Here is a 14,424-nt window from a genome sequence, read left to right on the forward strand (position 1 = left end):
ATGTATTGCAGAAGTGTCTCTATATATAAACGAATGAGACGTGACCCTTTACAAACACACACACATGCATAAGCATTTATATTTGTATTTTTTTTTTTACTTTCTTTCGTAATAATTTGGACAATTACATTTTGTAAGAAGGGAAAAGAATCCTAAGATAATCAACCACTCCCCTCTACTAAAAAAGCAAAAACAAAAAGACCAATGGATTTAACTTGCCAAATTTTAATAGTTGGATCATAAAGAAATCTATTTGTTCCGACCTCTCTCTCTCTCTCTCTCTCTCTCTCTAATATATATATATATATATATATATATATATATATATATATATATATATTGTATACACGAAACTCTACTGCCCGAGCAACAACGGTTGATATATTGGAAATGTTTTGCATTTGTTTAATCATTTAATGCTACCAATCTATATAAAATATGTAGTTTTTATTTAGCAAGCGCGACATCAAATAAGAGTAGGAGAGTTTGTACAACAGAGATGATAATGATGATGATGATAATACTACTGGTGGGTGGGGTGGGTGGTTCAATGACATGAGAGGTGGCGGAGATGGTGGTGAGGAGAGAGAGAGAGAGAGATGCAAAAGAGATGGATGAGGGAGTGAAGGTGAAGATGATGTTGGTCACGTGCAAACCACGTGATATTCAAATGAGCTTCTAGGGTTTCTTATAATTCGATCTTTCACTGTTGCAAAATGGGGCACCACCGATAACAGAAACTGGATTTTTCAGTTTTTCCCTCTGCTGTGACAGTATTAACATTGATTCTCTCTGTCGTTTTCTCTCTCTCTCTTTCTATCGCTCTTTTTCCTTTTGTCTCCCATTCTGTCTTTCTCTACATCTTTTTACTTTTCCAGCACTCATTATCTCTCTCCTCCCCAACCTCGAGCGCGTGTGTATGGCTGTATGTCTGTCTGTATACATACCTGCATATATGTATACATTTGTGCATATATATGCATGCATATTATATATATATATGCATGTAATAAAGAGAGATAAAAATTATAACCCTTTGGATTGTAAGTTTGATGAATGATAACGTTCGAAACTCTGGGCCCTTGCGTTAGTCTGTTGCTTTTACTGAATAATAGTAATAATATACATATATTCATGTGTATATATATATTCATATACATCCACTCACATAACATCTATCTCTCATTGAGACAGTAGTAGAAGTGGAAAAATTTATTTTATCTGTTTTTTTTTTTTCTGACGGTAGAAAATAAATTAGACGAATGAATCAAATTTAAAATATTTATAAATAGTTTATTCCAACAACAGACCAAAAATAGCAAATAAAAAATGTATTTGATTATTCACCTATCATGTGCCACAAAAATTCGTCTGCTCTGCTCTGTAAGAAGAGATGATGGCATCCGGGAAATTTTTTTTTTTTTTCAGTTAAATAAAAAAATATGAAAAATTCTACCAATTATTCTATTTCTTTAAGACACTCAAATCGAACTAATGAGAATTTTTAATTAATTTTTCTAATTATATGAGTCTTCTTCTATTTTTTAAACTTTTGTATTTCATATTTAAAAAAAAAAATTACTTAGCTTATTCCTATTAAATATGAACCTATTCTATCTATTTATTCTAGCTAGCTATATAAGCAAGTTAACCGACTAGCTGCATATCTACTTCTTTAACTGCCTGCTTGCCTACCTTACCTACTTATTCGCCTATTCACCTAGCTAACTGCTTTACTAATCTACCTATTTACATAATTATCTGCTTCCTATCACCTTAACTACCAATCCAACCTATCCGTTAACCTACCTATTTAGTCACATACCAATCTATCTTGCTACTTACCTATTGAGCTACTTCTCGTGTTTTCCCGTTTGCAGTGAAAACTTAAGAGATATATTTAAAAAAAAATATTACAGGTGTACATACAAAAATACAAAACGGTAACAAAAGAAAAAAAAATTAGGCCTATTTGCGTTGAAATTTGACAATGTTTCAGAAAAGACGAGTTAGTATAGCGGAAGTGTAGTGATATCATATTTATATGATAATATAGAAGATATCATTATATTTATATAATGATATATATGGTATCATTGATTTTTTTTTTTATACGGCTTTATGAAGTTTTATCAGTTTTTAATCTTTAAGCGCCTTTTGAAAACTACTGATTTAAACTCGTAATGGAGTTTGCTTTGTGACTCAGGACGGATGCGTTTTTCCCTTTTTCAAACTCTTAAAAGGGGATATGAACGCCTGGGCGTTTCCTCTTCTGTAAGTTTTTGGCTTTCTGCCCTGTCTCTTCTCCCAACAAAACGAAAGTAATTTTTGTTGCACAAACTATGAAAACCTTTAACGAACTACACTTAACTTCGAAGAAAACTGTCTAGGTGTGTTCTGTGCGCGCGCGCGCATATGTGTGTGTATGAGAGAGAAAGAGAGTGAGAGAGAATAGTGTATAACTGTAAAGTTTATAATAAAGCCTTGGCAAAGATATTTAATTCTGAAGGGGTCCAGTTCAGGGTACTACTAAAGCAGCACGGTCCCGAACGCGCAGTCACGCGTCCGCGCTAGCTAGTCGTGAGTGGTCGATCCTAACCTAACCCTATTCCTAACCCTAAACACGTATTCATTTGCACACGCGGGTTAGGGATAGGGTTAGGGTTAGGGATAGGGTTAGGGTTAGGGTTAGGGACAGGGTTAGGGTTAAGGTTAGAGTTAGGGATAGGGTTAGAGTTAGGATTGACCACTCAAGACTAGCTAGCGCGGACGCGCGACTGCGCGTTCGGGACCGTGCTGCTTTGGTAGTACCCAGTTCAGTATAACAAAGTATGAGTACCGTGAGGAGATGTAATTCGTCAATGTAAGCAGTAGATGGCGCTCATAACAGGAGGGAGAGAGAGGGAGGAAGAAAGAGGAAAAGTATGGAAATGGGTGGGAGTATACAAGGGATGACGTTCCCTTTCTTTACTGTAAACGAGGTGGTGATGGTGGTGGTGGTGGGGTTATAGTCTAGCTTCTACCCTCCTGCCCCACCTAGACATCAGCGTCACCGACCTCAACATGTCTCGAGTTCAGAAAATCTATTTCTATCAATGTGTGTGTGTGTGTGTGAGAGAGAGAGAGAGAAAGAGAGGGGGGAGTATGCAGTTATAAGATCTATGGAAAATCCCATGCAATGCCACTTAATCCCGTAGTGACTCAGATCACTAAAAATTTTAGTAACATTTGAAGTTAATGTCACTCATGTACAACGCAGAAGAAGAAGAAGAAGAAGAAGAAGAAGAAGAAGAAGAAGAAGAAGAAGAAAATATAGTGCGCGGGTCCCTTTAGCAAATATAGCGCGATGGACCCTTTAGCGCGCAGGTCTATCGGACCACTTACTCTTTAGCGTGCAGTATAACCCTAACACGAACCTTAACCCTAAACGAAATTTTAATCCAAAGGATCTTTTTTAAAACGGGGGCCACATTTTTCATTAACGAAACACTTTGAAACTTGGAACACTGGTAGAATGTGTCATATAAAACATCTTTTTCTCTTAGTCTTCTTAGAAAAAAAAGAAATCCATAAATTATTCCATGTTAAAGTTGTCGTATTTCTGTAATTTCAACCAATCACTGACGTCCATTCAGCCGATATACATTAAGTGCCGACTACATAAACAAACGATTCTGAAACAATTAACCCTAACCCTAACCCTAACTCTAACACTAACCCTAACCCTAGGGTTAGGGTTAGGGTTAGGGTTAAAGCAAATTTAAAATGAAAAAAGCAAATAAAACGAAGGTATGGAGATTAAATACGCTTTACATCGCTTAGTGAGCCAAAGGAGTAAATGTAAACAACTGAATACTTGTCAGTGATTGGTTGAAATTATCGAAATAAGACAATTTTTTACATGAAATAAATTCGAATACAAAAATATTTTTCTGTTCTATAACACAAAATAGATAAGTATACGAAGTTTGAAAGTCTTTCGCTACCAAAAACACTACGTAAAACATTAATGAAAAATGTGGCCCCCGTTTTAAAAAAGATCCAATCCAAACCCTAACCCGAACCTTAAACCCGAACCCTGAACCCTAACCCTAGACCTAACCTTAACCCTAACCCTAATTCTAACCTTAAACCCTAACCCTAACTTTAACCCTAACCCGTGTCCTAACCCAGATCAGGTCGTTTCACAGCGCAGACAACGGATACTACGGCAGACTGCACTCTAAAGCAGCACCAAAAATTGGTAATATGAGAAGGTATTTCGTCCGTTTTTACGTTTCGAATTCAAATTCCGCCGAGGTCGATCTTGGCTTTCATCCTTTTGGAGACGATAAAATCTCTACTAGTCGAACACTGGGGTCGATGTAATCATCAAACCCCTCCGCCGAACTTGCTGGCCTTGTGCCAAAATTTGAAATCAGTATAAGAAAGTACAGTTTAATTTTGCAAGCGTCTAAAGGTACTGCCGTGTAATGAAAGAGCTTTCTTTGTAGTCCTTTTATCTCCGTATTGACCAGGCTACCAGATGTCTCTTGACGACGCTGATTACAATTCATTTCCATGATTCCCTTCATTGTCCCCGTCTTCCATTTGCGCCCGAATTGTTTGATTATGTCATATTCTCTTCAACTTGGATATTTTCCACATAATATCTTCTGAACTTTTGGGTTTCATTCAACAACTATACAGGTATACTTGTCTGTGAGCCTTGCGACATGTCTGGGCCACGAAATTTTTTCCCACGAGAGTTCCGGACCCCAGTTATGAACTCATTTGCATATAGCCAATCCGAGTTCAACTGTCAAACTAGTGTCCACCTAGTTACGAAAATACTCTGATTGAGTTCAGAGGAAAATGTGCGTTATAGCAAAATCCAACTGCTCCAAACGGGTTAATAGGGAGGGACAATTATGAAATTTAGTGTATAAAGTGAATAGAGAGCTGCTCACCGATAATGCCATAAGTGTTGCCAATTTGTGTAATTTACTAGAAAATGTAAATGAATGTAGTTTCCTAATTTGTTGACTGATTTTGTACATTCCTAATTTAAAATCTTAGTGTTGATCTGGAAACATCGTAATCAATATGGCGTTGTGTCGTATTGCGCCCTCCTTGCATATATCAGTGGGTACATGCAGTATCACAAATCTCAGTCTGAGCATAGGTACCTAATGTTAGCTCCATATAGAGATGGTGCTCAATCGATATATGAAGATGGTGGGGGAGATGTGGTGCTTATGTGAGACCTGCTATGCTGTACTCAGAGTAGCATACACCATTCTATCCCTGACTGGCTGTACTGTAGTAGTACACAATATGTGGATTTTGAAGGTGAGCTCTGATTTGCTGTATGCAAATGAGCTCATTACTGGGGTCCGGAAAAACTCGTGTGAAAAAAATTTCGTGTCCGGGCCAACAAAACTTGTGGTTTTGATATTCTGTGGTCACATCGTTCAGTTCATTCCGTCTTCGAATAACTTTGTCTCGAATATGCTCCTGCAATTTTATTTCTCGCACAGATATTTCCATGACAGTCTATGTTGTAACCAATTGCAGGTCTTATTTCTTCGAAGTAGCCCACGTTTCACTTGTATATAAGAGCGCAGGTAGAACGGTGCTGTTGAAGAGATTCTCACGCAAAGTCTTGTTCACTTGTTCTTTTGAGTACATTTTAATGGAGGCAAACACCTTCCATCCTGCTCTTGCTCTGTTCAACGTTCAATGTCTCGGTTAATATTTATTGTTTAGTCTATGTTGATATATTCCTTCACCTCTTCGGTTTCATCGCTACCTACCATTATGTGGTTTTGTGTTACGTTTTCCAACCGCATATATTTTCTTCATGCAGTTTATTTAAATGCCTACAGTTTAACTCTGGATGTCCAGCTCTGTCAAGAAGGGTCTTTAGCTGATCTGTTTCTGCAATGAGCTTGATGTCGTTTGCGAATCAGAGTGTGTTAGTAGCTTGTCTTTGATTCTGACGTCAAATTTCTTATCAATGTCTCTGATGACCGTTTCGATTCATGCAGTGAAGAGCTTTGAAGAGATAGTATCTTCTTGTTTGACATCTTCTCGGTTGGAGCTTTACTGGTGATGACAACATTGCTATATCGGTGGAACATCTCGAGTTCGCCTCCCCGAAAAATTTGATGTGCTACTATTCCTTACATCTTCAGGGAGAACAGTACATCATTTATGTCAACATAATCGGAGGCCTTTTCGTAATTTACGAAGGTGACATGAAAGCCAGCTCATGCGCTTTTACTTGTCCTACAAACTATGTTATCGTGTCTATCAAGGCCTATCGTGCTGTATTTTTTCCGAAAACCTGCTGGTTCCCTCAACTGTTGATATTCGAGATGTTTCGATAATCTGGTAACTATGACCTTTGTAAACAGTTTGTAGAGGTAGGGAAAAGGACATGGGACGATAGTTTCTCAGATCTTCCCGCTCTTACTTCTTATATATATATATAAAAAAGAATACTTGACTCCTTACATGTCGAGGGCATTTTTCCTTCTTTGTGGTACAGAGCTGATTTTCACCTGTGGGCCCGGAAGAAATGAAATAAGATTCTCTTTTCGTGTCTCAGTGAACTACATGCAATGGCGTGGCTAGACTGTGAGCCGCTTGGGGCTGCCCTTGAATTTGAAGTACCCCCGGGCACCTAAGCATATACAGGCATACACAGCAGACTCAGAAGTGCTGCCCCAATGAAAGCGTCATTCGGGGCGGACCACCTTACCCTTGCCCCTACCTGGCCATGTTACACTAATAAACCGAATTTGCTTTTATAGCTAAGATGCGCGAGTGCAATATAACTATTTTGTTAAGAAGTTCACATCACCTCTTCATGGTTTCAGATTTGATCTCATTGCATTGCACCAAACATCTTCTACTTTAGTTTCGGGTCGACCAAGGTATTGTGAAAGAGCTTTGTTTGATGGAAACAATGCAGAAGTCCTTCAGAGCGGATGTGTAAATAGGATTCACAGAACCAAGGGCAAATCAATAAAATACAATTATTAACACTTTTACAAGGAAAACATTACGAAAACGCATTAGCATCCATTGAAATGAAAACATTGTAATTATATGGAACTTCGAAAGAAGCTGTTTGTTTGCACCTATTTCAGAATATTTTAACGAACATTTTGTGTTTCATTTTCAAACACTATATTTTTCTTACTTTTGATATGTGCATCAACATCATTAAAAGTCGCGTTTTTTTAGTTTTCGCACCTTCGGTAACAAGTAAGACTAAAACTGACAGTCTTTCTTGGTTTATCAAAACTCTTAAGTAAGATCATCTTTATCTTGTTGAAATTGCTATAATGAACACAACCTGAAAAAGTTACTCTTAAACTTTGGAAAAGATTACTGCTTTCATCTCCATACTGAACAATGAACTCGAAACAATTATGTTTATGTTTAGACAACTTCTCAGAAACAACTTACACTCCAAGAATTTTTCCATAGGAAATTCACTTTCGTCTGTGTCAGTGTTAGAAAACTGCATGGTCCAGACAACCTCTTTAAAAGAAGTTTACATTAAAGTGCTGCTGTTTTCATTTTAGTCAAACAATAATTCTCTTATATCTAAAATTAAAAATAGATATCGAAATTTTTAATCCGTACTATGGAGTCGGATAAATCTTACTTCCATTTCATAATGAAGACGTTCAATAGTATGTTTTGTTATTCTCATAATTTCATCTTTGGTAAATAACCCTACATTCTTGACTTTTCATCAGACATCTATTTCCACTTTCTGGGGGTGTTTTCCCCACATAAATAACTTATTCAACACGTGGTTTAAGCCTGTCATCAAGGGTTTCACTGACGAACGATTCTCAACACCTTTAAGATAATCACAAGTAGTATCACGAAAGTTATTGATATGGTCTTGGAGTCGCTTTTAAAAGTGGTCAATCCGAATAAGAATTTAAGCGCCAAAATCATATCCAGAACCTGTCTTGCATCACCTCTTGGATCAGCTGGTTTGATTCTGGTTAACGACCATCCTTTGAAAAAGTTCCACTGTGGTATTAGAGTATTTATTGATTGGCATCACAGACATTGTTCTAGAATTCTCTTTTAGATTCAGATTTGATAACTACTGATATGGTAGCTTCCAGTTTTTGCCAACGGAAGATCTGAACAAAGTGACTGAATTGCATCGAAAGAAGTTACCACCAACACATCAGAACACACACACACACACACACACACACACACACAAACACACACACACACACACACACACACACACACACACACACACACACACACACACACACCAACCAATCAACCAGCCAGCCAACCAGTCAAACTGAGAGAATAATTAATGCAGTTTACCAAAAATAACGAAGCAATTTCTTTCATTAATCATGTTTGAACGCTACTTTTATAACCAGCCATAACTGCAGTAATTTGTTATATTAAACAGTCTTATAACGGAATTATGTCTTGTACAAATTCAAAAATCACATCTACCATGTTTTCAGTACCCTTTCTTTTAATTAGGCAAATAAAAAACAAAACAAAAGAAGCGTCTTTTATAAATAATTTTCTCTTTGAAATCAATACCAGCCGAAAGCACTGTTTCTACCATTTGCTCATAATATGCTTGGTCTGGACTAGAATCAAACACGAGACCTAAATCTTTGACCTTCTGGATGCTATAAAGCAATTTCTGGCAAACAACAGAAAACAACAGCTGATTATATGAATCCTCCAATAACGGAAACAAATATGATATTCGTCCAGGATTCTTTTCCACATTTACGAGATATTCTTTCATGACAGAATAAAGTTTGCCAACTACTTGAATAACTCTCCAAAATTTCCAGAATTACTTATGTATCCCACGCAAGGCAAGATTTTGAATTAACTAAAAATTTTAGGCATGGAATAGGCACAAGCATGGCTGTGTGCTAAAGAAACTCGCTTTGCAATCACATGGTTGCGGATTCAGTACCGAAATCACCAAGCCCATGTGAAAGGATTTAGTGGACGGAAACTGTGCAGAAACCAACCCTTCGTACATATATGTGTGTGTTTATGTCTGTTTTTGTCACCTCCACTTGATAATCTGTGTTGGTTTGTTTACGTCTCCGAAAAAAGAAATCGACAGTATTGGTATAAGACTAAAAAAGGACATAAGTACTGGGTCGATCTATTCGCCTAAAGGCGGTGCTACAGCATGGCCGCAGTCCAGTAACTGAAACAAGTAAAAGAGAATGGAAAGTTTTGTGAAGAACACATTGTCATTTTTGTTTCTTTCTGATGCTATTTCCAAATGAATTCTTCTATTTTTTAGGAGATTTCTTGCAATTTTCTTCCTATGGGTGAAACAGTATGGATGACTTTTTGCCTTTTCATGGATGTTAAGCCTTTCTGGTGCTTCCTAATGATAAAACCCTTTTTTTTGTTGCAACCAATGCTGGATTAACTATTAAGCAAAAAAAAAAAAATGAGGTATATGCTTAGGGCATCAAGAAGTGAAATGGGGACACCACAGAAGTAATCACTTTAAACTTGCTTAAATAATATTTGGGATTTCTTATCTCTACAAAGTATAGAAGCAGACGGTTTACGTAAGATTAATGTTGAGAATCTGATAAAAGATTTTGCAATTAAAGAAGATAAGATGAAACTTTTCGAATATAAATAAAGTAGAAGTATACAAAAATAAACATTATTTCCTATCTTACTGTTAGTGTAGCTCCATTTTGAAAAATAAAAATTTATTTTAGGGTTTATTTCGAATTATATATGAAGGCACCAAAATTTTTTGAGTGCTTAAGGCCTCTATGGGCATTAGTTCGGCCCTGGTTTCTGGCTGCAACGAAGACGTATTGGCAGTCCTTGAAAATAGAGATAAAGAAATGAACAGCAAAAGTTCCTTTCCTTCCCGGGAATAAACGAATTACGAGTGTTTAACTTCTCCATATCCATTTTCTCAATCTTCATTTAACTCGTTCATTGATTTTAGCATTTTAACACCTCGAACATGTATCTGTATGTTCGTACGTGTATGTCTGTGTTTGTGAGTGTGCGTGCGTGCGTGCGTGTGTGTGTATACGCGCCTAGGTGTAGGTGTGAGTGACAGTTGGGATCAACTCCAGATGAAGAAGGGAGATAACTAAATATAAATTGGTTTATGACCCAAGTCATTTGCACTGTTATTCGTCTTTGTGGTTCAAATACATGCAAATTACTTAGGCTATAAACGTATTCTACTCATTTTTGTATGTGTCAAAATATCTCTGCATATTTATTCTTAACACGTCGAGGCAGTTTCAGACGCAAAATATGCTGAGCGCTCTAGTGTCTGTCTTAGGAGAATAATTTCTACCTTTTACATCAACGGTGTGTTCAACACTCTCGTCTCATTTGTGCACTGCATTCTCGGGCACCGGTGTTTCAATATATTGTGTCCCATCAAGCAGAAGCTGCCTCACCTCTACCATTTTCCTTTCACAATTTCGTTAACTCACCCACTAACTCACCCTCTCCCAACCCGGCCCACTTCATTATGTACACCACCCTATAACTTAGGTGACCAGACTCCACACCCTCCTTGTCATAGCTTCAAGATTTTCTCTCTCACGCTCTCTTCTCTCCACTGTTTGCCTTCTTAAGGTAGTGCTGTTTCCCCTCTGACACAAAACTCCTTTTTTGTCCCTCAATACTACTCCACACCCTTAGTTGAGGGAGTCTTATTTGGCAAGTACTTGGTAACCTCATTGCAGCTGGTGCCACGTAAAATGCACCTAGTATGATGACCTTTAAAGTACAATCTGTAAAGTAGTTGACTTTAGAAAGGACATCCAGCTGTAGGAACCATGCCAGAGCAAACAACAGGACTTGCTGTAGTCTTCTGCTTTTCCAGTTCTTGTTGAACGATCCAACCCATGCATGGAAAACGGACATTAATTGATGTATGTATGTATGTATGTATGTATGTATGCGTGTATGCATGCATGCCATGTATGTATGTATATGTATATATGTATTTTATATATGTATATATATATGTATATTTTATACACACACACGTGTGTGTGTGTGTGTACATTTTATATATTCTTTTATTCATTTACTTGTCTAAGTCATTTGACTGCGGCCATGATGGAGCACCACCTTGAAGGGTTTTAGCCGAACAAATCAACCCCTGGACTTATTTTTTAAGCCTTGTACTTATTCTATTGATCAAGCAGTGATGGGGTGGGGTGGGGTGAAAACAAACACAGACACAAAGACACACCCACACGCACACATACATAGATATATACATATATAGAAACAGGCTTCTTTCAGTTTCCGTCTACCAAATCCACTCACAAGGCTTTGTTTGGCCCAAGGCTATAGTAGAAGTGGAACTGAACCTGGAACCATGTGGTTGGGATGTACACATACAATCCATGGCTGCATGGAAAACAGATGCCAAATGATGGTGATGATGATGATGACATGCATGTAAATGTGTATACAAGGGGAAGTCGAAAATTATCTGCACTTTCACCATAACATATCTTTATTATTATCACACTGCCTTCTGCACATGTATGCTTATAGTTGGTAATATTGTGGTCACGTGATCAAAGTTTGAGCTTGATTGCGCTATTTTTCTTTCTGGCTTTACAGTGTAAGCATGGCTGCTCCACTAGCAATGTGCACCAAAGAAGAACAAAGAGCAGTGATTTGAGAGATGGTAATGATGAACCGGTTCACCATTACCATCTCTTGAGCTTGCTGAATCTTCTCGTCAGTGGTGGAGGTTGAGGGCATCGTGCTCCCACTGTGTGCATCCTGGTTGTCCAGCTACTTTTAAACTTTTTGATTCACTCATACACACTTCTATGCTGCAGTGCACTGTCCCCATATTGTGCTAAAAGCCTCCAAAAATTTCAGCACCTGACACACCTTGCGACCAGAGAAATCGGATCACTGCTCTTTGTTCTTCTTTGGTGCACATTGCTAGTGGAGCAGCCATGCTTACATTGTAAAGCCAGAAAGAAAAAATGGCGTGATCAGGCTCAAACTTCGATCATGTGACCACAATAATACCAACTATAAGCATGCATGCACAGAAAGCAGTGTGACAATAATAAAAATATGTTATGGCGAAAGTGCAGATAATTTTTGACTTCCCCCCTCACACACCCACCCACATATATCTTCTTCTTCTTCTTCTTCTTCTTCTTCTTCTTCTTCTTCTTCTTCTTCTTAATATTATTATTATTACTATTATTATTATTATTAAGGCAGTGAGCTGGCAGAATTGTTAGCATGCCAGGTGAAATGCTTAGTGGCATTTGATCCATTTTTACATTTTGAGTTCAAATTCCACTGAGGTTGACCTTGCCTTTCATCCTTTCAGGGTTGATGAAATATGTACCAGTGGAGCACTGGGGGTCAATGTAATCGACTAGCCCCCTCTCCACAGATTCTAGGCCTTGCGCCTATAGTAAAAAGGATTATCATTATTATTATTATTATTATTATTATTATTATTATATATAGATCTTGTGAAACTACAGCTACCTAGGGTTTCCTGGTTGAAATATTAATTTATTTGGCTATTTTTCAAGCTGATAAAAATATTAAGATGGTTTGTCAGCTTCCTCAAGGCGTGAGGCGTTATTGTATAGTAATGCCCTTATATAAATATAAATATATATTTCGGGAATAAATGATGGATTTTTTCCCTTGTGAGGTTTTTTCACGCTAGCTACTTGATAAATTCTTGTAAAAGAATTCGTCCTATTATTGAATTTATATATATATATATATATATATATATATATATATACATACACGCACATTTATGAAATTCAATTGAATTCAGTTGTTGTCTTAAATTCATGCTTATTCATTTTCTAAGCTTCCTAAATTCATGCTACGTTATATTCTAATCACCCAGAATTCATTGCTCTTTTAAAAAAATTACGATTTATGCATTGTTGTCTCTCAAATATTTAAAATCTACAATTAAGAGCCCTATCTACTCGCTGGCGGTACCTACCCACCACTACCCATTTTCCTTTATTCAAAAATTCTTATCGCTCCTTAAAATTATGGCTTTTAAGTGTTGATTTCTCAGCCCAAGAATTACAGCGTGATGTGCTGCTTGACTGGTCCCCCCCCCCCTCTCTCTCTCTCTCTCTCTTTATATATATATATGATGATGATGATGATGATCTTTTCTCCCGCCATGCCTCTGTCTACCCCTCCATCCTCTCTCTCCCCTTCGTAGTTTTTCCTTAAGGTCTTCAGGTTCTGGCTATATATAAATGAGAAACCCATTCTAAATTATCTCGCTGACGTACTACGACGAAATACCCAAGATGCAGATAAGATAGAGATTTTTTATTTATTTACGGCCTCAAACATCTCAATACCTTGCGCTTTAGTTTTGCCCCCTATTATTTATCTTCTTTCTCTCCATGAAATTCAATTGAATTCAGTTGTTGTCTTAAATTCATGCTTATTCATTTTCTAAGCTTCCTAAATTCATGCTACGTTATATTCTAATCACCCAGAATTCATTGCTCTTTTAAAAAATTACGATTTATGCATTGTTGTCTCTCAAATATTTAAAATCTACAATTAAGAGCCCTATCTACTCGCTGGCGGTAACCCGCCCTCCCACCCCCTCCACCGGAAGTTCATTCGTCTGTCATCCCTCTGTCATCCCTCTGTCATCCCACCCCCTCCACCGGAAGTTCATTCCTCTGTCATCCCACCCCTCCACCGGAAGTTCATTCCACTGTCATCCCACCCCCTCCACCGGAAGTTCATTCCTCTGTCATCCCACCCCCTCCACCGGAAGTTCATTCCTCTGTCATCCCACCCCCTCCACCGGAAGTTCATTCCTCTGTCATCCCACCCCCTCCACCGGAAGTTCATTCCTCTGCCATCCCACCCCCTCCACCGGAAGTTCATTTCTCTGTCATCCCGCCCCCTCCACCGGAAGTTCATTCCTCTGTCATCCCACCCCCTCCACCGGAAGTTCATTCCTCTGTCATCCCACCCCCTCCACCGGAAGTTCATTCCTCTGTCATCCCACCCCTCCACCGGAAGTTGATTCCTCTGTCATCCCACCCCCTCCACCGGAAGTTCATTCCTCTGTCATCCCGCCCCCTCCACCGGAAGTTCATCCCTCTGTCATCCTGTCAACCTCGGCTGTCTCCCGGAACCCATCTAGTGGCCTTGGCCATCCTCTCCCCTACCTTTGGGTAGCGCATTAAGGTTGAGAAATGTTTGCAGGTTGTAGGTACTGTTTTGCTTATGAATTCTTCCAATTGCAAGTTTTCTTTTCAGGTACACGACACTGCTTTTCCCCTTCCCAGGCTACAGGCCCACACCCCCAACACCCATACTGTTAGGATTGGCACTCTCAACGTCGGCACGCTG

This window comes from Octopus bimaculoides, chromosome 5 (genome assembly GCF_046866305.1).
Source record: "Octopus bimaculoides isolate indiv1 chromosome 5, ASM4686630v1, whole genome shotgun sequence".
Classification (NCBI taxonomy): domain Eukaryota; kingdom Metazoa; phylum Mollusca; class Cephalopoda; order Octopoda; family Octopodidae; genus Octopus; species Octopus bimaculoides.